Source organism: Nannospalax galili, unplaced genomic scaffold (assembly GCF_000622305.1).
Source record: "Nannospalax galili isolate Female #2095 unplaced genomic scaffold, S.galili_v1.0 scaffold846, whole genome shotgun sequence".
Lineage (NCBI taxonomy): Eukaryota > Metazoa > Chordata > Mammalia > Rodentia > Spalacidae > Nannospalax > Nannospalax galili.
The window spans coordinates 2,941,770-2,949,620 of NW_008356458.1; positions in this window are offsets into that span (position 1 = coordinate 2,941,770).

A 7,851-nucleotide genomic window follows, 5' to 3' on the forward strand; every position below is an offset into this window, starting at 1 on the left:
AGGGAGGGAGGGGAGATGCACATGTACCTGTGTAGCAGCCACTAAGAGGTTTTTTTACACTTATTAAAACAAGTCTAGAAGTGCTAATCCTACAATGCTGATAGTAATTAAGCTGGGGAAAAAGAGTAGAATTATGAGTGATTTCAACTTTTTCTTTCACTTTTCCTTCACAATACGCACAGCATGCTTGTAAAATTAGACTTTTGGAATTATCAAATTAAATTTCCAATGAAAGAAGTACAGATCTTCCAGATATGCTGACTGAAAAACCAAGATGTAATACAGTAGTATGACCTCATTTTCATACAGCAGCAACAGTCCCAGCCTTGTATCTGAAGACGTAACTATGTACGCATGTCTTACAGAAGCATATCCTCCAAATACAAGGATACAGACAAGGTTACTATTGCATTATCCAGAAAGGGGGTAGGGAAGGATCTGAGAGCTACACAAGATACTTTTCTAAATTTATTTTTATTTTATAAGTGTCTTGCCTGCATGAATGTAAGTGCATCCATGCCATGCAAAGCCTGCAAAGACCGTAAGAGGGCACCAGATTCCCTGGAAGTGGAGTTAGGGATGGTTGTTAGCTACCATATGGATGCTGGGAATTGAACCAGGGTCCTCTGCAAGAGCAGCCAGTGCTCTTAACTGCTGAGCCAACTCTCCAGTCTCAGAAAAGAGACTTTTAAAATAGGCATGTGGTTATGTTTGTACATTTGTAAATAATGAAGAAAAATGAAATGCTTTTAAGAAAAAAAAAGTGGCTAAAAATACTACATAAAAATAATTTAAACTATAGGCTGCCAAACATTTTGGTTCATGGTGGGTTTTTTGTGTGTCTTACTAATTTTTATACCATGTCCTCAGACCAAAAGTAATACCTAAGAGAGTTATTAGGCCCAAACAATTTAATAACCATCTATGTACCAACCAAGAATAGCCCTTTGGGAGGAAAATACACATAAATCATACAAAAATATTCCTAGCCACATTTGCTTACTAGTGGGGATGCATATGTCTATTGGTCAACATAAAAGCTTTCTACCCTTGGATGTTGCCATGTCCTGTGCCACACCGATTTTACTTTTTTAAAATATTTTATTATTTTTATTTTATGTGTATGAGTGTATTGCCTGCATTGTATGCAAACGCAACCGTGCCATGCAAGGCAGAAGAGGGCTTCGGATCCCCTGAAACTGGAGTTACAGACAGTTATTGGTTGCCATGTGGGTGCTGGGATTTGAACCTGGGTCTTCTGCAAGAACAGCCAGTGTTCTTAAGCGCTGAACCATCTCTCCAGCCCCAGCCACATCGATTTTATTAATCCTTACTTTGTATCACAACAATCACTAAAGTCCAGATTCTCCAAGATAGAAGCTCACTGAAAGGAGGACAGCATGCTCAAAAGCTGAAAATGTGAACTACCTACAGCTAATAATTTTCACAAGCATTAAATATCATTGTCTTTCCCTTGAATATTTAAGATAGCCTGTGGTACCCTTGTGAGTTCCCTTCAGAGCCCAAGAGGCCTTAGGTGGTTTGTGAACAGGGTTTTATTAGAACACTGGCTGCTTTTCCTTGTCACCTGCTCTTCGTTAGCTCTTATTTATGCTCAGAAAATTCTACCATATCAACCAAACAGAGTAGATTACCAAATCTTCCAATACAGGGAATTAAGATGATTTTTAACCTCTCTGAAAATCATAGATTTGGACAATTCCTGCAGCTCCACTGACATCCACAGCTCCTTTCCCTTTGTCTCTTCAGCCATTCAGCCATCCTCTTCTAACTCCACAGTGCCATTAGAAAAAAAAAAACAACAACATAAAGATGATTCCACATAAAACAAAATAATGACCCCTGAGGGCTCAAGGACTTGTTATCTCCAGTCCATGTCTATAACTGATTAGAAATACCTCATCAGAACTTGGCATGGTGGTGCACGCCTTTAGTCCCAGCACTCGGGAGGCAGAGGCAAGCAGATCTCTGTAAGTTCAAGGCCAACCTGGTCTACATAGTGAGTTCCAGGACAGCTGAGTCTACAGGGAGACCCTGTCTCAAAAAGACAAAAAAGAAAGAAATACCTCATCAGAAAACATGTAGGGGAATCAATAATATGATAACTACTATAAAATGATATAAAAGCAATAACATAAATACAAATATGATAATAAGACAAGTTGTTTTTTGTCATTGACACATAAGTGCTAGTTTCTGAATTTCAATGAATTTTATCTAAGTAAAACAGGGAAAAGCTCTGCATGAGTCAAATTTAGCTCTTGGCATAGTGTATAAATGTCTTCAGCTTTAGGCAAAGAATTAAGAACAATAAATTGTTGTTTTGCATGTCTTTCCACTTAAATAATAAATATTTAAAGAAGCATATGGAAGGGGCTACTCAGGCTGACCAACAACAGGTATTTCTACAAGGTTAACATCCAATTAGCCCCCTAACCCCAGCTCAGTGTTACAATGTAATCAATTCATTCAAAAACTGAAATCTACAGAGCACTCTATTTCTAAGTAAAATTTCATTTCCTCCCACTAAGGAAGATGGTTCCAGAACTTTACAAAACTCTCTCTATTTGCTCCTTTCTTTACTGTTTTCCCATGAGAATCAGGAGAAGCCTCAGGCCTACTATTACTGTTCTGTCAACTGGATCTCATTATTCATTATTTTGCAGCTTTCTCTGCTAGAATACATAGTATAATTTGCTTCGGGGAAGATGGAGGAGTAATGCCATCATATTCAGAATGAGGCTGTCTTAAACCACATCTTTGACAAACTAAAACTGAACTAAGTTAAAACAGCAATTGCAAGATGGATGTAGTGGCGCTTAACTTTAATCTCAGTACTCAGGAGGCAGAGGTCAGGGGATCTCTGTGAGTTTGAGGCCAACTTGATCCACATAGTGAGTTCCAGACCAGCCAGGGCTACACAGTGCGACCTTGTCTCAAAAAAAAAAATTGTGACTTTGTGGCAGAGATGGAAAGGAGGGCAGTGATAGACAACAAGCCTGTGAAAGTAGTCTGGAGGTGAAAGGAAAGCTGGAGGGCAGGAGACCCTCACTTGGGCATAGGGCAGGAATGCAAAGGCCTCCTCCTTCCAGTACACAACCTGTGTGTAGTACCCAAAGCACATCTAAGATTTCTGCCTAATGGAAACTTCAGGCCTATCCAAGACAATATCATTATCATCAACCTCATTTTATGGCTGAGGAAAGAGGCTCCATGGCAGCAAGAACCACACTGAGCACCCTGCTGTAAAATGGCCCTCACAGTGTGTTGGTGGTGTTCTCATGTCATTGTGCCAACACTTGCATACCTGAAATGAGTTGAGAAGGAACCTAAGAGTCAGAGATTCACCTTCAAGCAAATGCACGTTTTAATTACATCTACTTCTGTTCATGACAGTGTACTGGGAATCACCCCTTCCACAACCTGTTCCCATACTGGAAGTCCTTCCACTGTTGCTGACTGATCTACTGCCCCCTCAAATCATTTTCTTTGCTACTTTCATATATACAGGGTGAAATGCCTGATTGTGAAGTTTCTAGCAAGAGCATTTTGTGAATTAAATGCATTTAAAATAGTACCTAGAACTATAGCCAACACACAGCAGATGTTAATAAATGTATGTTGAATAACTAATTCAACAACTAATAAAACAACTAATAAACAGAAACAACTAATAAAAAGAAATCTCTTATTATAAATGACCCTAGCATCACATGATGTTATAAATAAAAATTAGACATTTTAGGGGCTTAAGAGATAGCTCAGCAGTTAAGACCAGCTATTACTCTTCCATAGGACCCAAATTTGTTTCCCAGCACCCGTGTCAGGAGGTCACAACTGCCTGTAACTTCAGACTCAGGAGAATCAGACGCCCTCTACCAGCCTCCCTAGGCATTCACACTCATGTACCACACAAAAACACACATACATACACATAAGTTTTTAGTGAATCTTTTTTAGTGGGGCATTTTAAAACTTACAACTGTTTAAGTTGAATTTTCCAACTACTGGCGGATCTAAATATAACAACATTGAGATAGAAGGCATAATAGGCAAATCACACACTACGTATAGTGACTGGCACATTGACCATTCAAATCTGGTGAATTAATTTAAATTATATTGTTTGGGGTTTTATCACAGTAAAACTTAAAGACAGACTTGATTCTTTATGTGGTGGTTAATCCTGACTGTCAGTTTGATGAAATTTAGAATCACTTTCTGGGCGTGTCTATGAGGTATGCTCTAGGTTAGGTTAATTGAAGTGGGAAGACCCATCCTAAGTGTGGGCAGTGCCATTTCATGGGCTTGAGTCCCAGACTGAACAGACTGAATAAAAGGGAATATAGGAACTCAGTATAGACTTTCATCTCTCTCCAGCTCCTGACTGCAGATGTAAGCTGCCACATCAAGCTCCTAATGGCCTGTACCCTAGAACTTTGAGCCAAAACAAACCCTTCCTTAAGTCGTTATGATCAGATATCTTGCCCCAAGCAACATGTAATTAATACACTTAGATTTCAGACAAATAAAACATGTTCCTAAATTTAATAGCTCTAATAGATTTGCCAAGCTTAATCATCTTAGAGTTTCAAAGCTACACAAATTAAAACTCTAAGTATCTTAGATTATATAAACGAGTTTAAAAATATTTCATAAGTGAAAACTATTTCTTTAAAATTCCTTATTACAATTCCTACAAACACTGTTTTGGCTTTTTCTTCATTTTCACTAAAAAAAAAAAAAAAAAAGGTTTTCTTATTCAGGTCACTAAAATGGGTATTTTATCAATTGCACATGATAGAGCAATGGATAGGGTTGTCCCACCACCTTGTGGCTCACTAGGGTATTGCTGCTTCAGAGCCAAAGCATAGTTCAAGAATGGAGATAAAGAATGCTGAGGGTTAGTTGCTGGGTTTTCCCACTCTCTCCAGATTGTCTGCCTTTAATTTCATATCTCCAAATCTCAAAACACAGGTTAAATACACAGAGCTTTCTCTAACTGCCAATATAAACCACAAAGTAATGGCTAAATGAATCTGTACCTGTGCTCTAAACATCCATGCCACTTCTTATTTTATAATTCAGATGAAACAGTCTTCTCCTTTCTACTACACTATAAGTATTCTAAGGGCATGTGATTAACCATCTTCAGAGGTATGCTAACACTAACCCAGCAGTACCTTCTATTACCAATTTAATATTCAGAGAATTTTCAAGTCAGTTGATAAACCATAACCTGAAATTAGGTGCACACAATGAAAATCAGAAAAGACTTTTAAAATCAGAAGACTTTTAAAAACCTGTTTACCAACTAGGTGTGATGGTACAGTTGTAACACACACATACACACACACACACTTTAACTTCACATTTCTTTTTTATTATTTATTCATTTATTTAGTTTTATTTTATTTCTGTGAGTACTTTGCCCACATCTATGTAAGTGTACCATATGCATGTAATACCCATGGAGGTCAGAAAAGAGCACTAGATCCCCTGGAACTGGAGTTATTAATGGTTGTTAGCGACCCTGTGGGTCCTGGGAACTGAATCTGGGTCCTTTCTAAGAGCAACCAGTGCTCTTAACCACTGAGCTCTCTCTCCAGCTCTCTCCACAGTTCATTTTATCTACAAGTAGTATATACTGTAGAGAGGACGTGATACTATGTACCTCACAAGATTGTCATAGCATTAAGTAGCTCAAATAAAAGGCTCCCTCTAGCAACTAGAATATAGTTTGTACCCAGTAAATGCTACAAAAATATTCCCCATAATCCTATGATAATGCCCTATAGGTTGTATAGCATAAATAAATACCCAACCGTGAAATATAAATTAAATTGAGACTTTCAATGGGAACTTTTGAGATATATTAATACTGACAGTAGTCCCAGGTTAAAGTCTGCCACGTCCTTACATAGAATATAGCTGATCTAGACACCCTCCTTTTCTCTCCCTCTCTCTCTCTCTCTCTGTCTCTCTGTCTCTCTGTCTCTCTGTCTCTCTCTCTCTCTCTCTCTCTCTCTCTCTCCCCCTCTCATTTCTGTATCTCTAAGTCCCCTAGTCCCCTGAATTTCTACTAACATATAAATTCTCTCCCTCTTTTTACCACTTTATTCCATGCAAAATAAATAATTTATGCCTCATTTTGTTCCATAGAAGGTTTGTGGTGAATAATAGATAACTTGGTTTCATGCTTAGTGAATAAGCACTTTATATTTCTCTAAGGGAGGAAAATGAAGTTGCTTTTTACCATTTCTTTCATTGATCCCATGCTCCTGATGTATCAGAAAATGGGTTCTTTATATTGATCTTTGGGGAAATTAAGTTCCCAAGCACAAAGTTGAAAACTAAATGGCCTTGAATTCCAGACACTTTGCAAAAAGGGGAAGAAACGTTCTTGTCTTTTAAAGCAGGGCAGGCCACGTTTCCAAATGCATAATCCCTGTCTGCCTCTCTCCTCTGAGTAAGAGCAATTTCTATCTGAGCCTCTTACTGAAGGTCTTGGGTACAGTCTCCTGCATGGGCTTCTCACCCAGTTCCTAACATGGTTTCTTCAGCTTCAAGGGAACATCAAGAGTGATGTGTGTGTAAAGATCTGCCAGAAGTTTCATTTGGTTGCTAAAAAACAAAACTGAACGCTGAAATATGAGTTGCAAAACAGGCTTGGAATATGATTTATTCCAGATGGTTTGGAACAAAATTTGAATTTTTCAAATGTAAATGTATTCATCTGACATAAAATTTCCTTACTTATCCATTATTAATTAGGACAGAGATGTTTTTAATGAAGGAAAAAAATCTCAAGTATTGGTTTTTCTCTAAGATGACTATTTTCCCAGGAATATTCAAATAATGTCCACAATTACTTCTGGTTTTAAAATACACATGTAGCGTGGTGGTACACTCCTGTAATCTCAGCACTCAGTAGACAGAGGCAGGTAGAGCTCTGTGAGATCAAGGCCAACCTGATCTACATAGTGAATTCCAGGCCAGCTGGGGCTACAGGGAGATCCTGTATCAAAAAGAAAGAAGGAGAGAAAGAGAGAAAGAGAGAGAGAGAGAAAGAAAGAAAGGAAGAAAGAAAGAAAGAAAGAAAGAAAGAAAGAAAGAAAGAAAGAAAGAAAGAAAGAAAATTTTAAAAAATTAAAACTAAAATATACATGTGGACCTGGTGTTACTGCACTTCAATGTCAGGGTACTTGCCTAACATGAACAAGGCCCTGGGTTTGATCCTCAGTACTGTGACAATAAAATGTGAAATCATATGGGGCTAGAGAGTTGGCTCAGTGGTTAAGAGCACTGGCTGCTCTTACAGAGAACCCAATACCCACATGGTGGCTAAGACTCATCCTTAACTCCAGTTCCAAAGGAATCTGATGCCCTCTTCTAACCTCCATACCACTGCACAACACGGTGCACTCACATACATGCGGGCAATACACTCATACACATAAAATAAAAATAAAATACTTTTTAGATGAAAGTATACAATAAACTGAAACAAACAACCTGCCCTTGAGACACTGCTCAAACATGAGGCACTTTATTTAATGGAATCTCCTTCAGCACTGATGGACAGACAGCCCTATCCAAGAACATGTGGATGCTACAGTGTGTCCCAGGGAGAGGTATCATCCAAGAAGTAGAAATAAAGGGGATGAGTCATAAATTAAAACTCCAGCCAACATCCAGGTATCTATACTCTATATGATGAGGTCATATATAGAATGTGATACACCTCCTGGGCGCTTCCAAAAAACAATGTCAAACATGATGATTTTTTTCTCTGCCAGCTGTCACCAGCAAGCTGGCTGTACTCTGTAC